Here is a 14,731-nt window from a genome sequence, read left to right as displayed (position 1 = left end):
ATAAGCATTACATCAGTAGTTAGCAAGATAGTTTAATTGTTCTGTCTTGATTACTCCTTCGGGTACATGAAGGAACCTCACATTCTGTAAAAAATACCATCGACATTTATTTTTCTATGTTATGTGACAGACTGAGTAAACCTCATGCGCGCGACTCGTAGTTGAGAGAAAACCTCACATAGGTAATAGATTGCAATCCACACTACTGCAGTGGCTGAGGCACCTCAATAGGTCATCTCGACCTTCCTAACTCTGAGTGACTGGAGGTCAAAGGATGCCTTTGCTTCTTAAATGTGTCGTAAAATTGACCGATCACCCAGGGCTGTACCATCCACTCTCTCCAAGGTGAACCATTTTGTGAATGGGTAATAGGGTGATTTATCTTATTAGGGCTCCAGTTAGTAAACTTTCTATCATTTTGAGGTACTTAGGCTCATCCGGCCTTGTGTTCCCCGCAGGGCAACACAAACAACACTCAAGGTCTAGCCCGCCCATTCACGTGCCCAAGCCTCTCACGACCTCAAAAGAGCTCATCGCCTATGAAGACGACCATCACACATTCATTATTTGGGGTTTACGACACAACGAGCACAAGTGAGCTCTACTCACGAACAGGGCCCAATGCTCAACACAACTCGCCATGGAGTTTCAAACAAGCATCCAAATACGTAAAAGGAGTGTCATAACTCTACTGTGATGTCCATGTTCCCTTGTCATTTACGATAAACCAAGTGTCAAGTGTGCATCATGTGTCAACTATAAATGCACGCAATTCCATTAAACATCTATTGCATGATAAGAACTTTTTGCAGAATAAGACACTTGATCTACACACTTTAATTCAACATGTTTTAGTTCAGTGACATGATGTGCCAAAATGTGTAAAATTTTTAACTTAATCAGACATGTTTCGATCAATTTCACACATATGTAAATCTCATCAACTACGCATGTCACATACATTTCATATCGCATTTGTGTCAACATGTGCAGGTGCGAAGTGTAAGTCAGTAACAACGTTCGATACGTAAGCCAATTACACATTTTCGCATATTATTTATAATTATGACAAAATAAGCATTTGCAATTTTGCGTTACATCACATGTCTTTTTGCATCGTATTTGGCATCATTAAGTGCAAAGGCGATTCACGTAATCGCAACACTTTCTTTCCACTTCACCATCACTCTTACGCGTTGTAACGAAGGATTCTCATGCATGTGTCATGATGTGTGATAACTTTGCGTAACATATTTGTGAGAATTACTTTGACACGCTATTCTTTGCAAAAATTTGAATGGTGGCGATCACACTTCTATAAACATATACTAATATCGATGCGAGGGATCACATGTCGCAACTACGGTGGCTGAAAAAATATGCAACAAAAAATTATGAGAATCATGCATTCTATAAGTTGGTTCGTGTTGTAACAAGCGCAAAAATGAAACCCAGCGAAAATGCCTTACACATGCAACACACATGCGAGAAACGAAAGCCACCAAACATATTACCAAAACCTAGAAAAATGGGGCAACATTCAACTGCCACGGAACGCAAGCGACATGCCGCCATAACAGTAGAAAAAGGGTGTCAAATGCAACACCATTCCGCAGAGCTGCGAAATGGTGCTGCCCAAGGCTGAACTGCAATAGTGGAGGCTACAACCCCATTTGCAGACCAGAACGCTTCCCAACATAAGGGACTGAAACTACTGCAGGCTGCATAGTAGCATCATGAGAAACTGCCAACCAAAAAGTGGAAGAAGGGGAGCAGGTGTAGGGCAGGCACACTGCTGCCTTGCGGTCCGCAAGGAGGCTGCCCCAGACAGTGACTGTCCGGGGGCCCAAGCTTGAGATTGGGTGCTGCTAGGTCTGGTCCAGGTGGGACCAGACCTACTCTGGTGTGAAAATGACCACACCTTGGTCTGAGCCAGGGTGGCTCAGACCAGGGGTGATGCTGTCAGCTCGGCATGTAGCCTGACACAGGGTGCACAGGCTGGTGTTGTGCTGGGCTGGACCACCCTGCTTGCCACGACTACAACAGGGTGCCCGATACACTGGGGCTGTTGTAGTGGCAGAGAGGAGTTGGTCAGGGTGCTAGGGACCCAGACACAACACCTGTACAGGGTGCTGGCCAGACCCAAGCACCCGCCTGGCATGCAGCCAAGCATCGCTGCACTTAAAAGAAAAGAAGAAGGGCTGAGAAAAAAAAAGAAAAGGAGAGAGAAAGAGGGGGGCCAAGATGACCTGAGTGTGGTTGGCCTGGGTCACCTGCTGCAACCAGACCAAGTCTGAACCGAGTGGTTCAGACCCTGGTCTGAACCCCTACTGCCCAAAAATAGGGTTACAGCCATGGTGGAAGGGAAGAAGGGAGAAGAGAGGAGGTGCAACTTCCACCCCTCCCAGCCAGCTGCCACCCAATCAAAAAACAAAGAAGGTGGGGGTGTTGGAACAACAGCCCCTTACTTCCAGCAACAAAGGTGCATTCCATCTACCTACCCCATTCTACCCCTCTAGCTGGGGCTCCACATAGCCATGAAGAGGCTGTGTGAAGCCAACTACAATGGGGAAACCCCAAAAAAAAAGTAAAACAACTAGTAGGTGAGGCGTGTGTGCACAAAAATGGTGGAAAAGCAAAAATAAGCATATGCACTATCTAATTCACCCAAACCCCTTGCATTTCATCGAATGCAAGAAGGGTACGAGGCTTCATGGCATTCGGTAATAGCATGCATGCATTTTCAAAAGAGGAAAAAAGAAAAAAAAATTGTTAAAGCATAGAGAAGATAAACTCACCTTTACTTGAAGAGAAGAACCGGAAGGATAAGAGCTTCTCTTGGCTAGAAGAGTAGGAGGAAGTCCCTACGTGGTACCTCACCCTACACAAGAGCTTAAGGAAGAAGGTAATGGCTGCACCCTCAAGCCTCCATGCACAGCCGGTGGAAGAGAGAAGAGAAGAGAGAAGAGAGAGAGAGAGGCTAAATGGCTAGTCTTTCTATCTCTTCCCCTTTCTCAAAACCTTATATAACTTAGGGCTTGCATTGGACGACTGAGATTAAGAGGGGAAGATGGACGGTCCACCATGTTCACGCCCCCTTTTTAGTTTGAAATTTGAAATCCCTTTTAAAAATGCCACCACCCCTCCTTATTTTGGGTGGTTTTTAGGACCTTTGATTTTTTATAATTTTTTTAGTCTTTTCAGAGTGGCGTGGGCTGCACTCTACCGTGCGCCCATGCCCCTAGGCATAACGTTAACCTTGTGCCAACTTCTCCAAAAATTTAGAAAACCTCAAATTTAACTTTGTTAAATTTTGTTTTGGCTCTTTAAAAAAAAACTCTTTTTAACTTTGTTAAATTTTATTTTGGCTCATTTACAAAAACTTCTTTTTAAATCATGCTTTGATCTTTGAAAATATCCTGCCTAATTTCTGGAAAAAACTACAATTCTCTTAAATCTCATTCAATGTACAATTTTATAATAAAATGGGTTTAAGCCCCTTCTTAAAAATCTCGATGTTTCGATTCTAATGAATATATATATATATATATATATATATATATATATATATATATATATATATATATATATTAAAATTTCACCATATATTAAATAATTTTCTCAAAAAATTCATAGGTCTTATTCAAGGCCAATGTTTCTTGCCCTTTAATTTTATCTTTTGAAAGTGTAACTGTCTTGCTCCTTTGAGCTAAAACAAGGGACGGACAGAATCTTTTTGACTAATTTACACAAATCCTTTTCACTTATCTATAATTTACAAAATGTTACTTGTTACATTTAACACCCTGATTTTTTTAGTTTATGTTTCAAAACACGTTGGTCTTAAAAGCATGGAAATTTACATGATTTACGTTTTTCCAAATATTTAAAATAAATGCTTACCTCTTCAAGAAATTACTCAAATGACAGCTTGGCTTACTTTTTATGTAACCAGATTCTGTTAAACCTTTTCTTATTTTTTTTTTTTAATTTAATCACATTTAGTAGCCTCTCATTTTCTTAGCAAAATTGTAAAGGGTAAAAAAGTAACACACGTGAACATTCAGGGTGAGTATACCAAAATATACTAAAATACTCTCATTGTTATTTGCTTAACAAAGGCTGTGAATGAGTTATTTAAAAGACAAGGGGCAAAAATGTCAGCTAAATACTTTAGGCTCGTAGTTTTAACAAAGGTGCCCGACGGGCCTCAACCGGCACGCGGCCCACCAGTTCAGACTCATTAACCGGGCAGGTTCATGAACCGGATCAGTTGAGACGGGCCTGTTCATTGAACCGGACTCTTTGAGAGAAGGCCAAATCGCACTGGCTCAGTGAAACTGGCACGGTTGGGCCGGGCTTAGGCGGTCCGGTTCACGGCTTGGACCGGCCGAACCGACAGAATTGAAAAAAAAATCAGAAAAAATAAAAAAAATGAACACCATGTTTTTACGTGAAAAAACTCAAATAAAAAAAAAAATCACGGGACTAAAGCCCGAAATTTCACTATAAAAAAATTTACAAGTAGATTACATATTAAAATTAAAAAGAAAAAAATCTAAAACTATAAATATTAAAATTAAAACTAAAATGAAGACTTTTCCCTGCCTCGATCCCCGTTTCATGTCCTTCACCCCCGGTCCACTGCCATCAGTTCAACCTCAAGTCAAATTACAATGATACCCTTCATAATAAAATATAATAAAATGTTCAAAACATTTTCTTTAATTTAGAGGATAAATGATTATTTTTCAATAGCAGAGAATAATAATATAGAAAGAAATCATGTTTCTCTACTGATGTATGTCAACATGAGGTCCTTATTTAACAATCACAAGCAATGTTGTTAAAATTGGTTCAAATCAGCCGATTCAATTTGATTCAGATCGAATCGGTCCAATGAGAATTCAAAAAGGGCTTATTCAATTCACTTTTTTTAGTATTTTTTTAAGGAGGTTAAAATTCTTATTTAATATTTTTAATGACATGTGTCATATGTTGGTAAAAAGTTGTCAAATACAAAATAAATAATTCAATTCTCAGTTTTTTTTTTTTTAAGAAATTGATTCACCTAGTAAACCAATTTTAACAACATTGGTTACAAGGAAACCTGAGGCCTCATATCAGAAATTTCAAAATGTACCACTGCAGTGGTTACACATGTGGTTAGCTGGGTCCTGTATCAAACTGAAGGCCCAGGATCGAATCTCATTGGCACAATGGGCTGCCGGTGATTTTTCACAGTTGGGGGTGCGTAAGGCTAAGTGGGCCTATTATGTAACCTGGTTCTGGGTGAGGGTTAACGTTCTTCATAAAAAAAAAAAATAATAAAACTTCAAAATATGAGTTTATCCTTAAAATTAGGGGCAAAAGGTTGGTCTCTAAAATAAAATTCCTTTTTCAATATAAAATAAAAAGCAGAGCTGAACAATTTCATAAAATGCAAGATGAAAAAGAAGTCATTTTATTTCTCAGCCGGGTATGTGAAACATATTTAGACAAAGTAAGCAGTTGAATGTAATGTAATGGAAACCGTGAGTGCCTTTTTGTAAATATCAAAAATGTTGGCAGCTTCCTGTAAATTTCTCTTCTAGCCAAAGTAATTCCCGGATCCCCCGGTTTGACAGCGCCGCCCCGCCCCTTTTTACCCGTACACCCATCGAAAAATAAAAAAGATTAAAATACTGCCTTCTAAACGCCCCGCCCCCTTTACCTTTTTGGTGTAGATCCGATCCGACGTCTAGGATTCGTTGGGAATTTAAGGAGAGAAGGGGGATGTGGGTCCCATCGAGCAGCCGAACCATCATGTCAGAGTCTGTCATCCTGTCCACGAGGACGGATGTGGGTCCCGCTCTACGTCCCGTACAGATGGGACGGGGTTGCATGGGAACAGGTCAGGCGTGGACGTGTCCTTTCTGTCATGTTCATGTTCATGTTCAGGGGGGCGTCCCTTCCCCTCTTTTCCTTTGCTTTATCTTATTATTAATAGTACATTTCATTCATGCTCCTGTTTCTTTGTATTCTTTAGGCAGCGTTAATATTTTAGGGAGTTATAGGGTAAAAATCATCTTTTAAAAAAAAAAAATCTTTTTTTAGGTTTATTTGTAAATTTTTTTAAGCAGAAAACAAGTTTTGAATGCTTATTATCTGTAAGTCCGTTTTGTTTTAACAGGGGCTTCAAAAACCATCCTTTTTACCATGTATCGAAATTTTATAATTAAAAAATTATATTTTTACAACGAAAAAAAAAAACAAAAAAACAAATCCAAGGTTTGATGGTAGCAAACGAACCATGCTAAACACATTTGTTCAGATTGAGTCGATACCAATTTTGTCAGCATCGCTATTGTTTGGCTAAATCGGCCCTCTATACCGATTCTCAAGTGAATCGTTATGAATCGCGCTAAAAAAATAATTAAAAATTATTTCGTATCAATCAACGTGACACATGTTAAAACTATTAAAATAATATTAAAAAATAAATGTAAGCACTTTTTTATATTTATTAAAAAGTAACCGATTCAGGTTAGTGTCGTAACGATTTTCTGCCCGAATACGAAACTGATACTAACAACGTTGGTCAATACAGCTTGATCATGTAATTTTCAGGTCAACAGTTTTCTTCATTAGTACCAACCAAGCCTATACTCAAAGTTTTCCAACTCTCTAGCTGGGTGAAACTAATAGTGGTGAGTCGTGTGCTGACCAAATCTGAACCATACATGTATTCGGTATAATCAAATAAATCAACCTTTTAATCGTACCTTGTTAACATAAAATTTCAAATTTCTTAGGATGGGAATTCGTGCATTGTTGGCTATTAATTTTTCAACCCCACAAAACCCATCATCCACACGTTGAATGGATATGATCCAAGGGCCACTTCTACTAAATCAAACATGTACATTACATTTGAAGGATTACATATGTAAAAAAAAATAATAAAACAAAAATTTTGACTCGTGAATTTTGTAACCCGAGACTGTAGTTACACACATTATATATATATATATATATATATATATATAGAGAGAGAGAGAGATAGATAGATAGATCAGATTTTATCCAATATCAGACCGAATCCTACTCCATTTATTCAGATTTGGCTAGGGATGGCAGTGGGGCGGGGGGCAAGGTCTCCACCCCAGCCCCGCCTCAAGATTAGAACCTTCATCCCTGGCAGGGATGGATTTTAACCTCCACCCCCGCCTTCATCCCCGTTTCATGTCTTCCATCCCCGGTTCAAACTGGGATGAGGCGGGGCGGGGAAAAGTGGCAGGGACTGGGCGGGCCGGGCAGTGAAAAGGGTACGTCCATCCCCGCCTCCATCCCCGAACGGGGATGGATTTTAACCTTCGTCCATGCCTCCATCCCCGTTTCATAGCCTTCATCCTCGGTCCAAACGGGGTGAGGCGGGGCGGGGCCCCGCTTTCTCCGGTCCACTGCCATCCCTAGATTTGGCAAGCCAAAACCATATACGATTGTATTCAGATGGGGATATGGTTTTGCTTCTTTTCCACTGAGTCCAATAGATATTAAGATTTGATGGGTATCCAAATTCGTTTACATGTAAAAACCAGATTTGGAATGAGCATTTCACCATCTAAATCCGAATAGAAAATTCGAATGTGTTTAGCCAACATCCCATAAGTTAAATATGGTATTGACCACATCCAATCAGGATACGAACCGTTTACAACCTTCGGTTTTTATGCAGCCAAGACGGCAACCGTTGGTATGGAAGGCTAATACAAGTGCGGCCAAGTCTCCTGTGTGTGTGAGAGAGAGAGCATTAAGTCTTCAAATTGATGATATATATATATATATATATATATATATATATATATATATATATATATATATATATATATATATATATATATATATAGAGAGAGAGAGAGAGAGAGAGAGAGAGAGAGAGAGAGTAGGGCTGTAAACGGGTCAAATTCAAGAAGCCAAATTTACAAAATTTGTCTGTCCCCAATCTGAACCAATCCAGCTTTCCAATGTATTTTGGTATCCGAGATCCGATCCTTTTGCAACCCAGAGAGAGAGAGAGAGAGAGAGAGAGAGAGAGAGAAGAGGATTCAAGTATTCATAGTGATGATAAATATAGAATTGTTGGTTCTGGATTTCAACAAATACAACCCAATTTTGTCGTTACAAGACAACTGATTAAGACCATGGACTCACATACAAGTCCTTTCATTTCATGCTCAAACTAAGCTGTCAAATTGGTTTATTTGTCATCAATCATTAGGGCTTCTCTCATCTATACATCTCACCTATGGGGTCCACTTTTATTTTACACTTTACAATAATACAACAGTCAAGAATCGCTTTGTAATCTTTGGTGTTTGTCTGTTGCAAACTCTACTGACAAAATGTTTTTGGCTCTTCACCTTTTCATAGAACATCATGTCACAATTTCACACGAGTGCTACATGAAATCTCTATCATAAGCCTACGCCATCCTTTTCTTTAGTCTAAGGGGAAAAAAATATATTTCTGGCTTTATTGGCTCAAGCAAACTACATTTTCCAAACAAGAGCTAATTCATAGAAAGGTTTCAACCAATTAAAGCCCCTGACTCATGGTGAGAGTCGCAATCCTTGTACCTCATAATTCACTTGTTCAAAACTTGATGCAGATTGGGAGGCTGCGATCCTTGGATCTATTTTTATTATTTAAATTACTTTAAATTTTGAATTTTGGTTTATTTTATGAACCCATTTAAATTCACATTAGAATTAGGGTTTCCTTAGAAATCTTTTTGATTGGCAAGTTGGGGTCAGGCTGATGAGAGATCGGTCGGCGAGTACTTTACAAAGGGTACTTGGCCCAATCACGGGCAACCACGTGCCGTGCCGAACCTACCCCTCTCCCTAAAAATGGAAAGGGGGCGGGCATAGCATTAGGACTGGGTTGTGGAAACCATTATATGGGGGTTTACCTTTCCTGATTTTGGAGCATCTTAAAGAATCAAACTAAGTAAAAGACTGAGCTACATAGACATCATAAAAGCTCAATTTAAAGGCTCGTGATTGATTATTATGTGTATTTTTTGGTTAAATTATTTATTTATTTTTTAAATATTTTAGTTTCTTATAGATTATAATCACTAATTACATTTTCTATAATTTTAGTACATTAATTCATGGATCCTTGCATGAACTCTAGGCCACCCCTTTAAGCCGTGCATCATCACTCGTGTTTAAATAGGAAACTAAAAATTGCAACTTTCTTTCTTTTCTTTTGAGAAAATAAAAAAATGCAACTTTCTAACTGACCTTAGTTTGTTTACTTGCTCTTGATAAATGACCATAAAAGATATAGTAAGGAGCTTTTATATAAATGTAATCAACTCTATGGCTTTTAGATCAGATAAAGGTAGGGAGCTAATCATATTTAGGTTGACGTGAATTGTCCTTACCTACATGCAAATTCAATAATGCTGCATATAATTGAAGGATCAAACCTTCAAACCAAGTGATGTTAATTTTACAAAAGACATATGGGTCACAACATGTGAATGAGTAGCTTTTTTGGTGTTAGATGATCTCTCTCTCTCTCTCTCTCTTAGAGAGAGAGAGTTGCAATTCATCAGTCATTATTGTACGAACCCTTGTTATATATCTATATATCTATATATATATATATATATATATATATATGGGTTAATACTTGGTGTTATTGAAGACACCGAATAATATGAAACTATTGAGTTGAAAATCATAAGTTTCAGACTTCTTTTGTAGATTAAATCCTATGGATGTGATGTAGGAGATGAGTTTTGAATCATATGATTGTGACACATAATCAGGTCTTTTAAGGGCTTTAACTGTCCACAATGCACTAAAATTTTATGACTCAAAAAATCATATTTTTGAATTGAAATAACACGATCTAAGGTTTGATCCCTAGCAAACAAACCATCTTAAACATATTTATATGGTCAGATTGAGTCGATAAAGCTCGAAGCTCTGATTTTCAGCTTAATAGTTTCACATAATTTAGTGCATTAAATAGCACCAAATATTAACCATATATATATATATATATATAAATAATAGCTTAGCGGGAAGGCTTTAAAAATTCAACAGCCTCAAAAGTACGGTCCCTACTATTTTGAATATGTTGAATACATCCATGAGTTCAGATTAGATCAAAACAGCCAAAGCCATGAAGAGGGGGAGAGAGATATGGAAAGTTGAGTACACTATGTGCCAACCTGTCGGATTGGTGTACGCAGACTACCTCAATCACTAGAACCCGGCCCACTCATGGGCGGGCAAGGTAGCCTGGTTGGAAGTGTGCATGATGCATAGTTTCCTATGATACACTATTTTATGAATTTGATTGCAAATATGCACTCTACAGTCTTTTTAGTGGTGAACTTGCACTATATTTAGAGATTGACATGTGAATAGTTTTTTCAAGAAATCTAAAAAAATTTAACAGCTCTCAATGTACAAAAATATTTACGTTAAAAGAAGTTTCACTGATCCAACGGTGGAAAACATGTAGATCGGTGTGGATCTATATCAAATCGTGTTCTAATCGTGAGGGAGATCAGATCTTCAGATCTAGACCATCCACCATCAGATTGAAGATTTTTGAGAAGCCTAGTTGTGAAGAATATCATCTAACCATTGATCAGTGGTGAGATCGAATTCATTTTCATGTGTATTTTGATTTGGGTGGCTTGATTCTCCGTAGATCTATCATATGAGAAAATTTAAAGTGTCGATGCATGTTTTTTGTTGAATGAATGCTTAAATGAACGTACAGACACATGAGTTTCATGTTTGATGAATTTTACCATTTCAACAAGAATTTGAATAATTGAATGCTATATCTTGTTGATTTGTCCTATGAATCTGTTTTTCTTGAGCATGAGAAGTTGTTTTAGAGCCATTTAATATTTAGTCTTGGCAACATGAAGTACACACACCTCTAGATCACAAACACAAGTTGTTTTGATCCAATATTCGGATCTCATAGATGGATTCAACATGATCCAAATGATAGGAATTGGATTTTGGATCTGGTTTTTACTACCGAAAAATATGATTTTATGCATTGCAAAAATAGCAGATTTTTTAAGCCTTCTGAAATCATGCTTATGTGCCATGATCAGATGAGCCAAGTGCCGATCTCTACTAAAGAAAACATGTAGATCACATCGATGATATTAGATTCATGAAAAAAAACAAAAAGAAGAGAAAAAAATGATAAATAAACATTACTTGGCATTATTGCTTTTTACTAAAGAGTACGGTACTATCCAACGTATCAATAATAGGCCCTACCATTAATGTGCTTTAGTATAGTATTTATTGTGTTAGGCTACCAGCTAATCGGCTGGACATCTCACGTCCAACAATGACCGACCTATTCATTAATTTCCGAAGGGGACACCTTTGTCTTGTTCAATTACAACTACAAATAGTTATAGGGGTGGCCGTATCGGACCTATGTGGGTTCAGACCCGACCCGAATAGCAGTGTCAAGGGTTCACGAGATAAGGTAAATTCCCTATTTTCTATTCAAAATGTGCATGACATAATGTATTGGATTTAATGTGTGGTAAAGATTTAGAGACACCTATACTAGCCTGTGAATCTGTTACCAAGTGGCCACGGATCCTACACATATTGGGTTGATGAGACTATGGGACCCTCTCTGTGGGTCTGGTTCCAGTCTCCTTGGTTTGGATCTGGGTTGGAACCCTCTTTTTGCGGTGGTAGCTAGACATCTTACTTTTTTATCATTGGCAAAAATGAAAGTTGGTATAGCCAGCTAGCATTACTATATTTGTTGTGGCTTGTAGAGAATGCCAACTTTGGTGACCAGATGGGCATGGCTAAGACTGGGCCCCAGTCCACTCGTGGATCGGGTAGTGGACCCTACATTGTATTATTGGTGGATCACAAAGCGTGCCGTACCAATACTACAATTATACCTTGGTTAAAGTTAAGTTTGATCATGCAATAACTTCTCTGGACCTGTGTTGGCCACATATTATATTCTCCTTTAGTCTTATATAGTGGGTTGGACCTTCACTGGATCTCGGTGGGTCCAAACATGGATCCAATTTTGACGTGCTGGCATGGGGTCCTAGTTTGGACTAACCGGAGTCACTATATATAGGGAAAAAACTTACCCTGGTCCTATAAGTATAATATAAACCAGGCCCAGATCAGACCAGTAATATAATTTATGATTTTTACATAAAAATTTGGGATCTTCATTGGAACTCGGGTCAGGACTGGATTTGGTATGAAATTTCACAAACCATACCTGCTCCTTATGTTGATCAAAACCTATGCGTCCGTCCCAAATTTTTAATCGGACCTCTTTCTTTATTACAAAACCTAGATCGTACCTGGTCCAGTATAGGTTAGGCTCGGGTCAGACCTGACCGATTGGCCTCCTAGTCTTATCCAGTGGTTGGCTATGTTTGGCAACAATGTAAAACATGACAATAATTATCACATTAAGAGGATTGTGACCAAGTTCTTGAAGTCCATTTTGTCCACTAGTTAGGGAAAGCATTGTGGTTCATCATCTTGAAGGGACGCTTGAGTTCACGAACTTAACGTGTGTTTGCTTTGTACAAAGCTTTGAGCAAGTTCATAAACTCCAAATGTATGGCATCTTGGGGGACATGACCAAGTTTTTGAACTCACATGTGCAGTCTAACAAGAAACTGAGAGACCCATTTTTTGAGTTCAGGAACTTGGGCAAGTTTTACATTGCTCCTTGGGTTAAATGTATTCAACATGGTTTGCTTGTTTGGATCTCAACTTGGATTTTGTAACTTGGCGAAAACATTTTTTTATTTTTGAGTCATGAAATTTTGATGCATTATGAGCCATTGTTTTTTTAAGCCTTTGAAAGGGATAATTACATGGCACAATTGCGTGTTTGAAAACATGTTTTTCTCAAAACAAACCATGCAGATCACATCTATATGGTTGGTTCTATTTAAAAAAAAAAAAACTTTGTTCCCTGAAAGATCTATCTTGTATTTGGTACTGCAATATAGTTTCACTATGTAAAAACTTGAAATCATTTTCTTGAAGAGATCTCTTTGTGATAATTTTTTTTTTCTTGAAACGACATCAATGCTCAATAGGAAAACCTCAATTTATTGGAGCTCAAACTATGCAATTGAATAAATCCTCATCCTCTTTTGTGGGGTTGCTTCCATAGTGACAAAAGTTTAAAACTACAAAATCTCATTTTTCAAAAACTTTGTGAGAAATTGAAATTTTTTCATAAATCTCACATTTTTTTGGCAAAATCTTGGTAATAAAAAATATAAAAATATTTTTATAAGAAAATATTAAAAAAAAAATATTAAAAAAAAATACACCATTCCTCACAATAAATAGTTGTTTAAAACATAAATATCGCATTTAAATCATGGTATTTATGTTTTTTCATAAATCTCATGATATTTTGAAAATCTTGCAAGAAATTACTGTTTTAAACTTTCAGGCAATTTTTCGTTGTATTATCGCAAGATTTTTTCATAAATCTTGTGATATTTGTCTTTTTCCTTTTTCTTTCTTTAAGGACGAAATAAGAACTATTTTTATCATATCTAACTGATTTCTTGGTCAGTACCAAGAAATAACGCCTTTTTCATGCTGTCAAATTGATATCAGTTTTGTGAGTACTGTACGAGAACACTTTTAAAAAACAAAAAATTTATTCAATTTTCCAATGTACATACAATCGAGTATAGCAAATATTTACGAGAGTTTAAAGAAAAAAAGAAAAAAAAAAGTTGTAAACGTTAAATCAAGAGTTAAAACTGTCAAACTTCCACATGCTGCAGCATGGGTTGGATATGCGTAGGGATTTTTTCTCTCTCTCTCTCTCATCAGCAGGAGCACATCTCCTCGTGGGTCTGGGTCCCACTAAGGGTCGTAGTCTGTCGGCGTCGGACCCATTTTTGACAAACCTAGCTTTCTATGACTGTGGGACCCACCGTGGGATCTATTGAGCCAAGGGAATTTCTGTCTTATCGGAGTAAGGGTCCAATAATGACGTCGATTTAACCACGTAGGCATCTTAGTCAAAGACCAGAACCGTCCATGTTGTTCTGGACGTTGAAGGAAAATCACAGTTTCTTTATTCCCAAACTTTTACTTTTACTTTTCCTCGATTTTTGGATTTCCCCTATCTTTTCCCGCGAAAAATTAGATAAGGGTACAAACTCTCTCTATCTCTCTTCTTTTTCATTTTTTTACTTTTTTTTCTTTCCTTGCTTGCTTTTCTTATTTTTTTCTCTTTTTTCCTGTTTGCCAACTTTTTCCCTACTTGATAGCATGTTACGGACCCGGATGTGACATCCTTGAATCCAAACCTAGGAAAATACCGTGGATAGGTTCCAATTGTCAGTTTCATATACAGGTTGCAATTGTTCATTTTCATAGTAGCAAACATCTTGCTATTTTTAAAAATATTAGAAAGTTGAAATTTATTATTGTCATGTTCACCATTAGGGGTGGCTGGACAGCCCGATGGGCCAAGCCGACCTGCTGGCCATGGGCCGGGTTTGGGCCATGATTTTATACCCGGGTTTATTAGGTACCGGGCCAAAACCCGACCCATTATATACGTGGGCTGGGCTCGGGCCAGCTACCAGGCCGGCCCAATGATCCTAAGTGTAATACTTAAAATTTTTCATTAGGTATTTTAATAAATAAAGAATGAA

The sequence above is a fragment of the Nuphar pumila genome, chromosome 7 (genome assembly GCF_984573655.1).
Source record: "Nuphar pumila chromosome 7, dmNupPumi1.hap1.1, whole genome shotgun sequence".
Lineage (NCBI taxonomy): Eukaryota > Viridiplantae > Streptophyta > Magnoliopsida > Nymphaeales > Nymphaeaceae > Nuphar > Nuphar pumila.
This window is presented reverse-complemented; position numbering follows the sequence as displayed.